Source organism: Lepisosteus platostomus, chromosome 5 (genome assembly GCF_059453375.1).
Source record: "Lepisosteus platostomus isolate fLepPlt1 chromosome 5, fLepPlt1.hap1, whole genome shotgun sequence".
In the NCBI taxonomy this organism is placed as follows: domain Eukaryota; kingdom Metazoa; phylum Chordata; class Actinopteri; order Semionotiformes; family Lepisosteidae; genus Lepisosteus; species Lepisosteus platostomus.
The window spans coordinates 69,079,572-69,094,861 of NC_142615.1; the positions used below are offsets into that span (position 1 = coordinate 69,079,572).

The 15,290-nt window shown below is 52.3% G+C and overlaps 3 protein-coding genes, 1 non-coding gene and 1 pseudogene across 5 annotated transcripts in view; 3 read left to right on the forward strand and 2 right to left on the reverse strand.

The window, feature by feature from the left end:
* Positions 1–15,290, reverse strand: part of LOC148671925 (GTPase IMAP family member 7-like) — a 396,318-nt gene that overhangs the window by 318,091 nt on the left and 62,937 nt on the right. The window lies entirely within an intron of this gene.
* LOC148671943 (uncharacterized) overlaps positions 1–15,290 on the forward strand; it is a 121,655-nt gene that overhangs the window by 89,131 nt on the left and 17,234 nt on the right. The window lies entirely within an intron of this gene.
* Positions 1–15,290, forward strand: part of LOC148671947 (uncharacterized) — a 206,332-nt gene that overhangs the window by 47,028 nt on the left and 144,014 nt on the right. The gene's annotated exons all lie outside the window — the stretch shown is intronic.
* LOC148671950 (uncharacterized) lies at positions 6,357–9,094 on the reverse strand (annotated as a pseudogene).
* trnae-cuc (transfer RNA glutamic acid (anticodon CUC)) lies at positions 9,211–9,282 on the forward strand. Its single transcript has one exon. It is a non-coding gene; the product is annotated as a tRNA-Glu (tRNA).

Sequence of the window (15,290 nt, forward strand, 5' to 3'; positions counted from 1 at the left end):
GTGTAAAATTGTCTTTTATCATTGTTTGATAGAGGGTGTTTGAGGTAAAAGTGTCTGTTTGATGCGGCGGGGGGGCCGGGCACGGCGAGGTGTGTGTGGGGGTGTGTGGTGTGACGCAGTGGGGGTGTGTCTGAGGATGGGGGAGTGGGGGTGTGAGTGTGTAGGTGGGGCTGTGGGGGTGTGTGTGTGTGCGGGTGGGGCTGTGGCTGAGTGTGTGGGGTTGTGTGTGTGAGGATGGGGGAGTGGGGGTGTTTGTGTGGGTGGGGCTGTGGGGGGGTGTGTGTGTAGGTGGGGCTGTGGGGGTGTGTGTGTGGGGTTGTGTGCGGATGGGGGTGTGTGTGCAGGTGGGGCTGTGGCTGAGTGTGTGGGGGTGTGTGTGAGGATGGGGCTGTGGCTGAGTGTGTGGGGGTGTGTGTGAGGATGGGGCTGTGGCTGAGTGTGTGGGGGTGTGTGTGTGGGTGGGGCTGTGGCTGAGTGTGTGGGGTTGTGTGTGTGAGGATGGGGGAGTGGGGGTGTTTGTGTGGGTGGGGCTGTGGCTGAGTGTGTGGGGGGGTGTGTGAGGATGGGGGAGTGGGGGTGTTTGTGTGGGTGGGGCTGTGGCTGAGTGTGTGGGGGTGTGTGTGAGGATGGGGCTGTGGCTGAGTGTGTGGGGGTGTGTGTGTGGGTGGGGCTGTGGCTGAGTGTGTGGGGTTGTGTGTGTGAGGATGGGGGAGTGGGGGTGTTTGTGTGGGTGGGGCTGTGGCTGAGTGTGTGGGGGGGTGTGTGAGGATGGGGGAGTGGGGGTGTTTGTGTGGGTGGGGCTGTGGCTGAGTGTGTGGGGGAGTGTGTGAGGATGGGGGAGTGGGGGTGTTTGTGTGGGTGGGGCTGTGGCTGAGTGTGTGGGGGGGTGTGTGAGGATGGGGGAGTGGGGGTGTTTGTGTGGGTGGGGCTGTGGCTGAGTGTGTGGGGGGGTGTGTGAGGGTGGGGGAGTGTGTGGGTGGGGCTGTGGGGGTGTGTGAGGATGGGGGAGTGGGGGTGTTTGTGTGGGTGGGGCTGTGGTCCGGCCAAAAACTAAAAATCAGATACAGTCTTCAGACACTCACAGTATGTAGATGTTTTCTGATTTGTCTGTTGTGAGTGTCTGGAGATTGTGTCTGATTTTTAGTTTTTTACGTTAATTTTCTAAGGAGGGTCACAGAGAAGACCCCCTTGCCCCCATCTTGAATTAAATGAAACGCATGTTTCATGAAATAGGTATTTTTCACAATCTGGCCGTGCCAGACAGAATCCACGTTCACCGTGCGTAAATATAGTTAGACCGTCCTTCATATCTGTAGATACGCGGTTCCATCTTATACTCCCTATTAACCCAGTTCTAAAAGTGTGCTTGTTTACTCCGGTATCGAGCGTCTTCGCAGACAAGCTTGAAACTGTCACTTCTCTCACAGAGCGCTGTCTACTGTATAAACGTCCGGTATCATGGTCAGAGGGAGCAGGGAGCACGTGAAAACGTTTCTGAAATAACCACATGTAAGACTTTGGTGCTTAAAATGTAAAGGGAGAAATGTAGGACTGGTGTGACATAATGTTTGTTCCTAAATTAATATCGTTTATGACCTTCAGATGCGTTATGCTCCTCTTCCTTTTATGCTCAGCTACTAAAATTTCCCTTTAGTGGTAAAATTCCATATAAATATTCAATACTAAGCGGATTAAAATGTGCACAGTAAAGAGATCAAATGATGAAATCTTTCCACGACCGACCAACGCACCACGAGCTCCCCTGTCGGTCATTTTGGCCGGCCAATCACGTACCGCGGTATGACGTAATGATTTGCGTGGCTGAATCTGTATATGGCGCCTTTCTGGACACTCCACTCAACGCGCTTTACAGGATACGAGGACTCCCCTCCACCAACACCGAGGTAAGTGTGTCTTTTTTTTTTGTAAGTGTGACGGGTTTGAGGTAAAATTGTGTAAAAGTGTCTTTTTATCATTGAGCTCGGGGTGTTAAACTTTATTTTATATAGCGCATTAAAGGTGGCTTCTCAAAGCGCTTTACAGGATGAAAAAACAATAAATAAGAAGAATACACAAGATAAAACACAATTACAATACACAGAGGATACTTTGGAAGGTGGTACTAAGAAGAGCAGAGGGATGAAGAATGGAACCAGTTCAGCAAAGGCATTTCTGAAGAAGAGTGTTTGGAGTCTGGATCTGAAGGAGTTTAGAGAAGGTGAGTCTCTGAAATCCTTGGGGAGAGAGTTCCAGAGCTTGGGTGCAGAACAGGAGAAGGCCCTGTCACCCCAAGAGTGTAGAGGGGCTTGGGGGACAGTAAGGAGAGCAGAATTAGCAGAGCAAAGGTTGTGAGGTGGAGAGTAGGGGGATAATAGTTCAGACAGGTACTGAGGTGCCAAGCCATGCAGAGCCTTACAGGTGAGCGTGAGAATTTTAAAGTCCACACAGAATTTGACTGGATGCCAGTGCAGGGACTCCAGGATAGGAGTGATGTGATCACTTGCACTAGACCTGGTCAGGATTCTGGCTGCTGAGGTTTGGACAGACTGCAGTTTGTTCAGAGTAGAGTTTGATACCCCATGCCAGTAGAGCATTACAGTAGTCAATTTGAGAGAATACAAATGTGTTGATCAGCTTTTCAGCCACAGTTAGTGATAGCATAGGGGGTAGTCTAGCGATATTTCTAAGGTGGAAAAACACGTTTTGACGATATGCTGCACATGTGGGTCGAATGTTAAGCCAGAATCGAATATAACTCCAAGGTTTTTCAATTTTGATTGAAGCTCAAGTACAGAGCCATCTACAGACAGGGTTACAGGACTGGCTTTACGAAGTTGATGGGGGGTGCCAATAAGCATGACTTCAGTCTTGTCGCAGTTAAGATGAAGGACGCTTTGAGTCATCCAACTTTTTACGTCAGAGATGCAATTAGAATAAAGACAGCCACATCAGTGTCAGGTTTGGTATGGATGTATAGTTGAGTATCATCAGCGTAAAAATGAAAGCTGAGGCCATGTGATCTTAAAAGCTGACCAAGTAGGAACATGTAAATGCTGAAGAGCAAGGGGCCCCGTATTGAGCCCTGAGGAACACCAGACTTGACAAGACCAATTTCAGACCTGTACCCATTGAGAGAGACAAAGCGATCGGTGAGGTAAGATTTGAACCATTTGAGGGCAGTGTCAGAAACCCCAAACACAGTCTCGGGACGAGAAAGTAAGATGTCATGGTCAACAGTGTCAGAAGCAGCACTGAGATCAAGAAGGATGAGTATAGAGAGGGAACCAGAATCAGAAGCTATTAGATGATCGGTGATGATGTAACTGGAGTGTGACAGCACGTTCTAGACTTTTAGGAAGAAAGGGTCAGTTGGAGATGGGGTGAAAATTAATATTGTCGAGAGCCATGTTAGGCTTTTTTGGCAAGGGGGTAATGGCAGCAGTTTTGAGGACCGTTGGTATAACACCAGTGCTCATGGATTCATGTATAATATTGAGGACAATGGGACAGAGAGAAGAGAAACAGGACTGGAATAAAGTGGTGGGAATGGGATCTAAAATAGATGTGGTGGGTTTCATGTGTGTAACTAGTTTGTTGAGGGATGCTGAGTCAAGAAGAGAGAAGCTGGAGAGAAGGGATTCCGGAGAAGTTGGATGAGGAGGGAGGAGTTATGGAAATGATATGTGCAGTGGAGAGAATGTGATGTGCGTGTTGAAGATAAAATTGTGCAAAAATCGTTTTATCATTGTGCTCGGGGGGGGGGTTGAATTGTGTAAAAGTGTCTTTATCTTTGAGCTTGAGGGGTTTGTGGTAAAATTGTGTAAAAGTGTTTTTATCATTGAGCTCGGGCTGTTTGTGTTGAAATTGTGTAAAAGTGTCTGTCATTGAGCTTGGGGGGTTTGTGGTGAAATTTTGAAAAAGTGTCTTTTTATCCTTGAGCTCAGGGTGTTTGTGGTGAAATTGTGTAAAAGTGTCTATCTTTGAGCTCCCGGTGTTTGAGGTGAAATTGTGTAAAACTGTCTATTATTGAGCTCGAAGGGTTTGGGGTGAAATTGTATAAAATTGTCTTTTTATCATTGTGCTCGGGCTGTTTGAGGTAGCATTGTGTAAAAGTGTCTTTTTATCATTGTGCTCGGGCTGTTTGAGGTGAAATTGTGTAAAAGTGTCTTTATCATTGAGCTCTGGGTGTTTGTGGTGAAATTGTGTAAAAGTGTCTTTTTATCTTTAATCTCGTGGTGTTTGAGGTAACATCGTGTAAAAGTGTCTATCAATGAGGCAAAATTGTGTAAAAATGTCTTTATCATTGAGCTCGGGGGGTTTGAGGTGAAATCGTGTAAAAGTATCTTTTTCTCATTGTGCTCGGGGGGGTTTGTGGTGATATTGTGTAAAAGTGTCTTTTTCTCATTGTGCTTATGGGGTTGTGGAGATATATTGATTTTTGGGTGTAAAAGTCTTATTGTTCACACGTTGCTGCTGTGATGTGGCCTTTCGCCTGTAGGTGACGCTCTCTCTATGAAACAGTTTGTGTGAGAGTATGTTGGTAACAGTGATGGCTCTCTCTGCTGTACTGCTGTGGCCCTCCCTCCTGATGACAGAATCGTCTCACACTTCACCTTCACAGACACAAGCTCCATGTGTTTGTGGCGAAATTGGGGGTCTGTTGGTGTGAAAGTTTATTATTGAGCTCACTGAACTGATCTCGAAGGCTACTTTAATTTCAGTTGGCGTCTGACATTTTGAGTGAAATTGTAGTTTTGTTGGTTTAAATGTGCTGTTTCTTTGACTAGCCGGCGTGTTTAGCTGATATTTGTATTTCCTTCTCCTGAAGTAAATATCAAGTGTTTTTTTAATGAAATTGTAGGATACCGGATTGTAGGATATTTCCTGTCACTTTTTTTATACCGTATTACTGTATTTGAGGTGTGTCGAAGTCGCTTTATATATATATATTGGTCTATATTGGAGGTTTGCATCACCGCTGCTAAAATCGACAGAAAACAATGTCGTAAAAACGTGTTTTCGAGGTTTGCTTTGGTTCAGATGACACCTCAAATACAGTAATATCGTATAAAAAAAGTGACAGGAAATACGCTGTGCTGAAGCTCTGTATGATGACGTGTTCTTGCAGGTTTATTTGAGTTCAGGTAAAGAGAAATGAAAGTTTTATAAACACTTATTTCGGAGGCGTCTTTCACTCCAGGGGAAGTGAGCAGAAACTACACCAAAGAAATGCAAGAACAGGGCGTACAGATGCATTATGAAAGGGTGTTCTGGATGTGTGACTCACAAAAACTATATAAAAACTGAAAACAGGAGATCTGCAGGTTGTCTGTTAAACCTTGAAGTTTATTAAGTAGTGATCAGCAGTAACTTACTGGTTTGCCCCGGTTCTTGTCTTCCAGTCCAGGACTTGTGCTGGGGAATGAGTGTGGTCTGTGGGCTCTGGCGGGAACAGTCGCACTGTGGGGACGGGGGTATCCTGTTCCTGCTCTGATGTTCTCTCCTGGAACCTCCATTAACATGTGATCTCAAGAAAAGAGAGATTGATTGGCTTTGAGTGCCTTGTGAAATTCTCTGGGCTCGACCCCGTGTTTCGGCTGCGATGCCGTCGAGCGATCATCTGCTGTGAGTTCCCTTGTGGTGTCCCCATGTGACTGCGTGTGCCTGTGTCACTGCTGTGTGTGACAGTGGATTCCTCTCCGTCGCCCCTCAGGCGTTCCTGGGTCTCCTCTCGCTCTTTCACAGCCCCGTACCTGAGGACCAGAGCGTCTCTCGTCAGCAGGGCCTCGCGCCTGCAGGTGACTGAAGTGTGCTTTTATATACAGGTGAGAGAGAGTGCACAAGAATCGTCAGAAGTCAACACCGTTCGTTAGAGATGGATGATGTCCAAGGTCACCCAGAAATAGAGCACGACAGGCCACTCAGAGGAAAGGTATTTTTAATCTTTCACCGGCGTATGGATCTATCAAGTACAGAAGCCAGACAAAAAACATTGAAATGCAATTTGAAATTCACACTGATGTGTTGAGAACTGTTCTTGAAGCGGCTGTTCCTTAGAAGCGTTTGATCTGTGTTCAGATCTTCTGCTAAGGAGATGTGGTCAGGAAGGGCGCTGCCTTCTCTCGTCTGACCGTTGTCTGCAAACCCTGAGGTGTCCTGCGGTCTTTATAATCTATAACCACACTTTCCCCTGTGGACATTCAATCATCTCAGTCGTAGCAGGATGTGGAACGTGTTCAGTGTCCTGCAGGAGTTCTCGGGCGGTGTGGAACGTGTTCAGTGTCCTGCAGGAGTTCTCGGGCGGTGTGGAACGTGTTCAGTGTCCTGCAGGAGTTCTCAGGCGGTGTGGAACGTGTTCACTGTCCTGCAGTCCAGACTCTCACTGCGGAGCTCACCAGTTTGACGTCTTGAGCGATTTTTCTCAGCCTCTCGTTTCTCTCCCTCACGATCCTGCGCTCCTCCTGCAGCAGTTTCTCGTTGTTGGCGATCTTGGCGAGGATCTCGGCGTGCCTGTTTCATCTTGCGCAGGTCGGCGATGCGGTCCTCAAAGCCCGGGCGGGCTTCCTCTTCCTCATTGCGGATGAGCAGCTCGATGTAGGCGGCCGTGGACAGAGCGTTGGGCTTCAGGGCGATCTCCTCCAGCCGCGCCAGGCAGTTGGAGGACAGCCTGATCAGCTGCATGATCCGGTCCTCGATCGTCTCGAAGTCCATTTCGATTTTCTCGAGCATCTCCTTCGTCGACATGAACTTGCCGGAAGCCTTCACAAAGTTGTCCTTGAGTTCTTTGACTGTTTTCATGACCTTCACCACTTCATACTCCCACATCGTCATCTCGGATATGTGAGCGGAGTAGTGGCAGTTACCTGGACAGATCGCAGTGTCCAGCGTCATCCATGACGGCGCAGAGATTGATTTCTCCTGGCGTGGGAATGAAACATCCTGAATGGCACGAAACCAGACAGTTGTTGCAGTTTGTTGATAGATGCTTGGTGTTCTTCCGTTTCGGGAGCAGCTCCTCGATCTCTGTCTCGAAGTTTTTGTTCTGCTCCATGTTGGCCTGCTCGTTTTCCAGACATGCCCTGATCTTCTTCATTTCGCTCAGCTTCGCCAGCCCGGCCGAGATCTGAGGCAGCAGGCTCGCCATCGTCATCTCCAGCCTCTCGTGCTCCTCCAGGACTTTCTTCGTCAGCGCCAAGTCCTTCCCCTCTGTCTTCTCCAACCTTTGGAAAAACCTCTTCAGCTGCTTCACGTTGTTCGTCCAGACAATTTTCTCCAGCTTGTTGTCGTCCTCTTCCTCGTCGTCACTCCCGGAGCCCTCCCCGTTGGAATCGGTGTCGGGCCTCTCGTTTTGTGTGTAAAGGGCGGAGTTGTTAAATTCGAAGTGCGTCGCTTTGCCCTTCCGGTTCTTGCGGCAGGGCAGGCCCGCGGCTTCGATGGTGCCCAGGACGGGGATGTCCTTCCCGTCCACAAACGTGACGTGGATGTTCTCGGCGATGTCCTTCCCGAAGATGGAGAGGATGGAGTCGAAGACGTACTGCTGGATGGAGGTCAGCCGCGCCAGAGACGCCTGAACCATGAAGCACACGGCGTCGATGTGGTCCACGCTGCCGGGGCTGGTAAAGAAGCGCTTCACCTGCTCTGTGATCAGCTTGTCCCAAGAGAGTCCCCGCGTGTCTCCGAACCCCGGGGTGTCGATGACCGTGAGGGAGTAGGGGACGACGAATCCCTTCTGGTTGTGGAGCTCGTAGGACGTCACGATGGAGGTCTGACTCTCCGCCTGCGAGCGGTTGGTCTCCTCGTGGATCAGCTTGAATCGAAACCGGTCCTCCCACTGCACGCCCAGGATGTAATTGATCATCGCGTTGATGAGGGTGGTCTTCCCTGCCCCCGTGGCCCCCAGAAGGATGATGACCTTATTGTTCCCTTCTTCTACTTTCCCGTCGAACGTGAAGCGCTGGAAATGCTGTTCGTCGGTGGGCTCCTGTTCCAGCGACAGCCTGTATAAGGAAGGCTGCCCGCGCTCTATCAAAGTGGAGAAGTTTAGGAAGTGGTCGCTCTGTACTTGAACATGACTGACGTCCCCTGACTTGACTCTGCTGTCCTTCGGGATTGTTATTGGAGTCTCGGGGCTCGGTGGACTCTTGCCTTCTTTGCCACAGTCGGAATAAACCCGGACGATGTAGGAACTTCCTTCCCTCAGGTTCTCCAGAGTGCACACCCTCCCTCTGGCTTTGAGCTTCGTCCATGTTTTGCTGTCTTGCTCGTCCGTTGCCCCCTTGAAGACCTCTCTGTATTCAGCTTCGTAGGAAGTAACGCTGACTCCCTGTCCCACAGAGGTGGGCATGTCCCAGGTGACCGTCATGGAGTTTGGTCCTGTTGATTTCTGCTGAGGAGCTCCGGGGGGGGCTGAAGGAAGCGTCTTGCAGGAAGGAGTTGCGTCGCTGGCACAGCCGACTCCGGGTTTGCAAACCGCCCGGCAGCCGAATCGATACGAAGCGTTCAGGTCCAGCCCCGACACGGTGAACTCTGGCTTGTTGTCATCGGTGTCCACTTCCCCCCAAGCTGAGTCGCCCGGCTTCTGGTACAGAACCCGATACCTCACGATCTCGCCGGCGCCGTACTTCGGCGGGCGGAACGCCAGCTGGACGGAGTCGTGCAGAGTTGTCAGCACGGCCGGTACCCCCGGCTGGGAAGGCAGCTCGAAGTGCTTGCTGGCCAGAGCCCCCCTTTCGAAGAGGTAAACGGAAGATCCGATGTGGACCTCGTGGTCGATTGACGCCACACAGAACTTCACGTTTGGTCTGCCTTTGTTCTCTCTCTCGAAGTCTAGGAATAGTCTGATGTTCTCCCGCGTCAGGGCTGTGACTTCCCCTGACCTGAACCATTTTCCCCGTCTTCCCTCTGGCTCGAGATAAGGAGCTAGCTCTTCACCCGTCCCTCGTTCGGAGGAGGTCAGATAGCTTTCCAAGATGTTTAGGTATTGCTCCCTTTGCCTCAGCGATGTAAACGCAAAGCACACCACGTACTCGTTCGCCGAATCGAGCAGGACTTGGTCCAGGTCACTGCTGGAGGGGGCCACGGTGATGTCGCTCATAATAACGTGATTCCTGCGGGGAGACAAGAAATAGAAGAGGTGTTCATGGGGCTTTGCAAGCTTGTCGCACTACAGGGAGTGATCTTTCAGCTGCGCGGTCAAGTGTCGCTGTAGCGTCCCTGGTGGTCTAGTGGTCAGGATTCGGCGCTCTCACCGCCGCGGCCCGGGTTCGATTCCCGGTCAGGGAATGTCAATACTCTTCTGGGGTGGAGCGGTGGCTCTGTGGCTCAGGATCTGTTCCTGTGGCTGGAAGGTTGCTGGTTCAAATCCCGCAGCCAGCAGAGGAATCTGACTCTGTTGGGCCCATGAGCAAGGCCCTTCACCCCAACTGCTCCAGGGGCGCTGTCCAATGTCTGAGCCTGCACTCCGACCCCCAGCTTCTCTCCCTGTCTGTGTGTCTGTCTCCTGGAGGGCAAGCTGGGGTCTGTGAAAAGACAAATTCCTAATGCAAGAAATTGTATAGGGCCAATAAAGCAACATTATTGACATGATCACATTATTATAAATCATAATCAATACGACAGATATAAGTGCAAGGTGAGGCATCCTGACCACAAGGATGAGGCTGAAGCCCCACCACTGATGCAGCCCTCCAGTGAGAGATTTTGGTTCAACAGGCCCGTTGGGTTATTCACAAGCATTTAATCACTGATCACTGATCGAGGTTTGATGGGAGTGTCTGAGATTCACATTCCCTGAAGGGCAGACGGGAGATTTGGGCTGCCCGACGCCAGACATAGGAACAGATGACGGGTGACTGCTTGCTGATTCCACGTGGTGAACAGAAGGATTTAATAGCGAGTGATAAGAATGAGGAACTCGGAGCAGTTTCAGTGGGATCGGGCTTCAATGCAAGCGTCCAGTTCTTCTGGTCCTTTTGTCACGACTGAAACAACGAGGATGAAAAACAAACGCCAGCCAGAGCGATGGGAACAAGTCGGAGTGTCCACTGTGGGTTAACGCTAGGGGATGACACGGCACCAGAACGGACCCAGATGGAGGTTCCACTGTGGGTTAACGCTAGGGGACGACAAGGCACCAGACTGGAGCCAGATGGAGTGTCCACTGTGGGTTAATGCTAGGGGGCGACACGCCACCAGACTGGAGCCAGATGGAGGTTCCAATGTGGGTTAACACTAGGGGATGACACTGCACCAGAACGGACCCAGATGGAGTGTCCACTGTGGGTTAACGCTAGGGGACGACACTGCACCAGACTGGAGCCAGATGGAGCGTCCACTGTGGGTTAACGCTAGGGGACGACACTGCACCAGACTGGAGCCAGATGGAGCGTCCACTGTGGGTTAACGCTAGGGGACGACACTGCACCAGACTGGAGCCTGATGGAGCGTCCACTGTGGGTTAACGCTAGGGGACGACACTGCACCAGATTGGAGCCTGATGGAGCGTCCACTGTGGGTTAACGCTAAGGGATGACAGTGCACCAGACTGGAGCCAGATGGAGCGTCCACTGTGGGTTAACGCTAGGGGACGACACTGCACCAGACTGGAGGCAGATGGGTATGACTGGAAGCTGGGGAGGAAGTGATCTTATCATTGACACTGTCTCTGTGAACGTGGGGGTACAGTGCCTGACGACACAAGAGGAGCTCAGTTGTGCCAGGCCTCCAGGGAGGGACAAAGTCCTAGGAAGGAGCCAGACTACCAGGCAGCATGGCAACCAATAGGATTCAGTAGCGTTCTGCAGAGTGTGGAGAGGGAGACATTGAAGGAGCTGCGTCTTTGTGTAGAGAAAACTTATCAGAATCTAAAGAGGGCTCATACAGCTCAGCTCAGTATAGCTCTCACCTGAATCTGTCATAGAGCTGAAAGACAGGTCACCTCAGTGTGAGTCTCTCACCTGGAATCAGTGTGTCTGTCAGGGTCATACAGCTGGAGACAGGTCACCTCAGTGTGAATCTCTCACCTGGAATCAGTGTGTCAGGGTCATACAGAATCCCCAGCTGGATCAAACGAACGCATGACCCCAAACTGTCTGGATAGCTTCTGTAAAAACGTTTTCTAAACCTTGGAGTTGTACAGTTTTAGACGCTTTGTGATTGTGCTCTCTCACAGAAGATAGAAAACAAGTCTCTCATAAATTCCCATAGGAATTAGAGCCATGATCGGATCAAGGATAGGATCGGAGCCACGCTCCTCGCCAGCTCTCCCTTCTCTGTACCCAGTCAGTGTTGAAGCTGATACCGGAGACACTGCTGTACACAGAGAGGGGTGGGAGGGGGAAACAAGCCGCACAGCCCTGTTGTTGAAGTCGATACCCTTTAACTGATGACTTCCAGTCAGCAGCAGGGGCAATCGATCACTCGGGATGCAGAAAGCAGAACAGGACACCCAGTTATCTGAAAATGTTACTTTATTAAAACTTCTACAAAAAGATTCATGACAAGAACCAGACGAACCCGAGAGCCTTCGACACGCCAGCGCCGCCCAGAGGCAGCGCGAGGACCGCAGACGGGGAACGCACCAACGTCTCCATATATTAGTGTAGCAATCTGTCCCGTACGCTATGTACAACATTAGTAGTCGGCGAAGAAGAAGGAAAAAAACACAAAGACATCCAGTGTGTCACGACAGCAGTACCTACAGCGCCCACGCCCCTAAACCTCAACGCTGGCCGGCCGAGCCCCCCGTCCCCCAGAACACCCTGGACTGACTCCACCTGCTCCTGTCCTGCTCTACACAGCAGCGCCCCCTGTAGCTGGAGGTGCGATACAGCACAGCGGCGCCCCCTGTGGACAGTGTTTGACGTGTCTCTCCTGCACACCGGGGCGCAGAGACGAGGAGCCGGTACCCCAAAACTGTCCTCCTGGTCTAACAGGACCGGACCTGAACCACTGGACCTGAACCACCAGACCAGCTGTCCTCCTGGTCTAACAGGACTGGACAGTGTCACAGTCACAGTGAATGGATCAGGAGTGATCGATCACATGGAGATACTGACCAGGGCCAGTCACAGTGAATTGAACGCCACCAGGGGGCGCACAAGAGGCTCAGCCCTCAGGGCCGCCGCCCTCCGAGCCCACAGAGGACATTCTGCACCGCGAGAGTCCGCAGGCCGGAGCTGCTCCTGCTACACCATGTTCATGGCGTCCTCCAGCAGGAAGCGGTGGATTGCTGGGAATTACGGCCGCTACCTGGACTCCCGGCTCCAGCAGCTCAGCATCAGCTCGTACAGGCCCTGCGGACACACCTCCGGCCGGGACAGGTACACCTGGGGACAGGAGAGAGCAGAGAGACGGGTGAGCCTGCAGGACAGGAGAGAGGAGAGAGACAGGTCAGCCTGCAGGACAGGAGACAGGAGAGAGACGGGTGAGCCTGCAGGACGGGAGACAGGAGTGAGACGGGTCAGTCTGTGAGACAGGAGACAGGAGTGAGACGGGTCAGTCTGTGAGACAGGAGAGAGGAGAGAGACGGGTGAGCCTGCAGGAGAGGAGAGAGAGACGGGTGAGCCTGCAGGACAGGAGAGAGAGAGACAGGTACAGGTACTCCTGGCCAGGTGTGGCTGTTACCTGCTTGCCCTGGTCTCTGAAGAACTCTCCAGCGTTCTCGATCACCAGCTCATCTGTCATGGAGGCGTAGGGCTGCTCCTTACACAGCCTCAGCATCTCCCAGAGGGTCACCCCAAACGCCCACACATCGCTGGCTGTGGTAAACTTCCCCTGGGGACACAGACACATGGGGTTCCGAGGTCATTATGAGATTTATCAAACAAAAATTCTAACGATATCCTGCTCTTCACCAACCATTCAAGCATCCTCACCAAGTCTCAACCAGAGATCTTATTTTTTCGAGTTTTATAGATGGTGAGTTTGGCCTGGCCCAGCACAAAATGAGCCAGGAGGGTCTGAGTTTTTCCGTTTTTTTGTATGACCCACCCCAAACACGTAAATAACATTGTTGAAGGCCAGGCCAAGGTTGGTGAAGAGCCGGATCAGTACGGCAAACATGGGCGACAGGCGGGGGCAGGCGCTGTAGCAGTGGAACACCGTCTCCCTCTGAGCGCAGAAGGGACAGGCGTCAGACACCGCCGGGTCCAGAACCGACACAAACGAGTTGACCCCCAGGATGGTGTGCAGGACCCTCCACTGCAGATCACCAGCCCTCTTGTTGAGGGGAAATCTGTAGAGGCTACCCCAGGCAGGCCGGACGTCATCCAGCACTCCCAGACGAGCCCTCCAGGGAGTGTCAGGGAGCGCGGACAGCTGGGCCTGGTGCCTAGATGTTACGACTAGTCTGTACAGACATTTCCCCCCAACACCAGCTAGAGACCTCTCCTCTGAGGCAAGGGGCTCAAGGAGAGATCCCGTCGGTCCGGGACTGAGCGCAGGAGACACTAGCAGACCAGGGAAAGGAGGCTGTGTGGTTGGAAGGCGATGATCCTCAAACAGGCCCTGGATCAGCAGCATCTCCTCGAGAGGCAGAGCAGAGCGAAGCTGACTAAGAAACCTGTCTACACACCGCCGTGAGTGTAGTCCCAGCACGTCACACGCCCACTCCACACTGCGCCAGCAGCCCTGATCCACGTCCAGCAGGTGGTGGAGCTGTGTGACGTTGGCGTGGACCAGTCTGCTGGTGAAGTCCAAGGAGCGGCCCGGTTCTATGTCCATTCGTGGATTGTGTATTAATGGTTCTCTGAGTGTCCAGTATAGACTGGGCCTCTCCTCTTCTCTCTGCACGCGCAGATGCCGCCAGGTCTCCAGGAGACTGCGCTGGAAAGGCGGCAGTGGAGACAGGTCAACCCTGCTGGTGTCCATCAGGAAGAGCACACAGTCGAGTACGAGGTGTCCTGCTCGACGCAGCAGGGTGAAGGTCAGCTCCCTCCAGGATAGCGAGGCCGGGCCGAACAGCAGCTTCTGCACTGCCTGCAAGCGAAAGGCGTCCACCCGGCTCCGGATGTCGATAAGTCCTTGCCCTCCGTCCTCTCTGGGCAGATAGAAGACGCCCCTCCGCAGCCAGTGCAGTCCGTCCCAGAAGAAGTCGAGGAGCGTGGCCTGCAGCTCCTCGACCAGTCCGGCTGGTGGCTCCAGACACACCAGGCGATGCCAAAACATCAAAGCCACCAGGGTGTTGACAATCAGAAGCCGGCCTCTGTAGGAGATCTGGGGGAGCAGCCAGCGCCAGCGGTCCAGACGACCTTTCACTTTTTCAAGGAGCCCCTCCCAGTTCTTTTTCACACTGGCCTCATCCCCCAGGTGTACCCCCAGGTATTTGAGTCCCCCTCTGGTCCAGCTGAGCCTCTCTGGCAAGACTGGGGGACCCATCTCGCTCCACTCCCCCAGGAGTAGGACGCTACTCTTGGCCCAGTTTACTTTGGCTGATGATAGCCACTGGAAATCATTCAAAGTTGTCTGTAGCGCCCTGACATCCTGTTCTCCTCTGACCACGACCATGATGTCATCAGCGTACGCCGAGATTTTGACAGTGGAATCGGGGCAGCCCGGGATGGACAGGCCCCTGATGACCCGGCGCAGCTGATGTAGCAGAGGCTCAATGGCAAGGGAGTAGAGCATTCCTGAGAGTGCACAGGCCTGCCTGACTCCCCTCCGCACTGGAAACAGAGCACTCAGCCCTCCGTTGACCTTTAGCACACTGAAGATGTCACTGTACAGCACCTGAATCATGGCAACAAAGACGGGGCTGAACCCCGAAGACCTCATGGTCCTCCACAAATACTGATGTTCAACCCTATCCTTTGATATAGCCTTTGCCCTTTCCTGGTCTAACGAAATGAGACCAGTATCTAAACCCAATAGTCTGGAGGTGGCCAAAACATCTCGAATCAGAAATATGTTATCAAAGATTGACCTTCCGGGCACGCAGTACGATTGGTCGGAGTGCACCACGGACCCCAGCACCACCCTCAGCCTGTTGGCCAGAGCCTTGGACAGGATTTTATAATCCACACACAGCAGAGCAACAGGTCTCCAGTTCTTAATGTCACACAGGTCCCCTTTCTTAGGCAGCAGGGTGACAACAGCTCTCCTGCAGCTCAGTGGCAGGTCCCCCTGCTCCAGACTTTCCAAATATACATCGAGCAGGTCAGGTCCCAGCACAGCCCAGAAGGCACGATAGAATTCGGCTGGCAGGCCATCGAGACCAGGGGTCTTGCCATTGCTCAAGCCACTGAGTGTGGTGGAGAGCTCCTCCAGGAAGAGAGGCCTCTCCAGCCCTGCCC